Source organism: Solea senegalensis, linkage group LG7, assembly GCF_019176455.1.
Source record: "Solea senegalensis isolate Sse05_10M linkage group LG7, IFAPA_SoseM_1, whole genome shotgun sequence".
NCBI lineage: Eukaryota > Metazoa > Chordata > Actinopteri > Pleuronectiformes > Soleidae > Solea > Solea senegalensis.
Genome location: NC_058027.1, coordinates 26,087,348 through 26,089,729, shown reverse-complemented (window position 1 = coordinate 26,089,729; position 2,382 = coordinate 26,087,348).

Sequence of the window (2,382 nt, the reverse complement as noted above, 5' to 3'; positions counted from 1 at the left end):
TAAGCCACAGATTGTAACCTGATCCAAACTCAAGGTTAGACAAAGGAAAATGGGACACTTTGGTTTAGGCTGTGGTTTGTTTTGCTTCTGTGCTCTTTTGCTTTTTCTTTGCTCTGATGAGAGGAATCATTCGGTGTCTGACTGGTTATTAATCTCACCAACACTCGTCAACAAACAAACAAACAAACAAACAAACAAACAACAATGTGTGAAGAAGCTGTCGGTGTTTTGGTGAAGAACAAAAGAAAGGCGATTTGTGATTCATGGTCGTTGTTGTTGTTTGTGTCTTTCTTGTTGACATTAGCTGAACAGCATTAAAGGTAATATTGTGTTGTTGTTGTTGTTGTTGTGTTCTCCCATGTTACTGCAGGAACCTCACACTGTACATCACATGCATGAGCGGTGAAGCTATAGAAATGGTGCAGCCTGTGTAGGTATGGATGGATGCAGCACTGTCTGCCTCTCCCTCCCCTTTTCTCCTCCCACTCCTCCATCGCCTTCCATTCCTCCCCTCGTTGTCCTCACATCGCTCCGTCTCCTCCCTCCCTCCCTCCCTCACCCTCTTCGCTCTGACACACTGAACTGAAGTGGCACTGCCTCCCTGCGCTGTGATTGGCCGCCTGCCAGACGCTGGTGAGCCAAGCAGCACAGCGGCAGGGCAGCTGGAGCCGCCGGCCCACAATGCACCACAACACACTGATCACCCTCCTCCTCCTCCTCCTCCATCTTCTTCTCCATGTACATCCCACCCCCACCCCAGTCTTCCTCCTCCTCCTCCTCCTCCTCAGCCACAGCCCAGCTCTTTGTCGTTGCTTTCTTTCTTTCCTCTCGTACTCATATTCACTCAATAACTACGTGAAAAACACACATTTACAAATTGATCTCTAACAAAGTGAAACATTTTTTCCATCACTATGTTAAAGCAGACGTACAGAGAGTCTGTGAGACTATAGAGCGTCTTATGTCCTTTGTTTCAGCACAACCTACAGACGATCTGATGTTTTCTTTTCATTTTCACCAAATGTCTGAAACTAAGCACTCAAAATGATTCAAACTGTATCGAATGTGTGAAATTTGAAAATACGTCAAAGGGTTCAAAATAGTTATATTAATAGTTTTTGTGTTTGTGGGCGGGCCTTTGGAAGCTGCCTGCTGATTGGCTACTGAGATTTGGAGCGACAGGAAGTCTACTTTGTTATTGCTTTTTTAATTTTAGATACTTTATTAATCGCCTTAGGGAAATTATTCTCTGAATTTTGACCCATCCTAGAATTAGGAGCTGCCACACTGAGTCGCACCCGGGGAGCAATGGGGGTTGGGTACCTTGCTCAGGGGTACCCCAGCCCTTTCAACCGGCGACCTTCCGGTTACAAGCCAAGTTCCCTTTCCACTTGGCCACAGGCTGCTTCTCCTGTTCTTACTTTTTCTTTGTTGTGATATAAAATCAATCCTAACTTATGCACATGGAAATGAAAACAAACAGACATGACTTGCCCTATTGTCACTAACCTTAACTATAACCAGTTATAGTTGTGTTTAAACAGTTGGTGGAAATACAGAAAAACATCAGATTGTCTATAGGTTATGCTCACAAACAGAATATAAGACGCTCTATATAACAGATTCTTAAAGCCTCTGTATATATCTGTTTTAACATAAGTGTTCTAAGGGTTAAAGCGTTAAATTAAACACTCAGTGATGATTGTCGGGTGTGTTTCACTTTAAACATGGAGGAGGACAAAGCTGCTCTTCTGAGGTCTGAAATCAATGCTGAACCAAACATTCCAGAGAGAAACACTAATTTCCACTTCTTCTTCAGAGCCAAACCAGGCTCTTCCACCAGAGCCAGCAGCCCTCCCCCCTCAGACTGCTCGCCGGTCACCAGGCAGCCCAGCGGGAAACCCCTTCCCTCTTCCTCGCCAGTTCCTCTGGCAGATGAATATCCAGGGCCGGTGTGTAAACAGTGACAGGCCGAGGAGGAGAAAATGAAACGCTCCATCACACGTTTCGCTGGCTCAGCACAATCAGTGGAACATAGAAAATATACAGAGATACTTTTCTGCACAACTGACCCTTCAACTGTGTTTTCTACCACGTCACATTGTTCAGTTGCAGTGACGGTGGGAGTGATTTGAACGCTGCGCACAGACTGACTAACACGGGTCATACTTGTCTGAAATACACTTGTTCTTTGCACCGTGGTTTTTTTTTGTTTGAGGGTGGGGCTTAGGAAGCTGCCTGCTGATTGGCTACTGAGTTTTGGAGCGACAGTACTGGAAGTCTGTCGAGTGCAAAGCTCTATTTCTCTGCTTTCCAGCATCCATCCATCTTCTACTCACAAGAAGGGTCAAAAAATAATAAACAATAAATCCAAAACTAAAC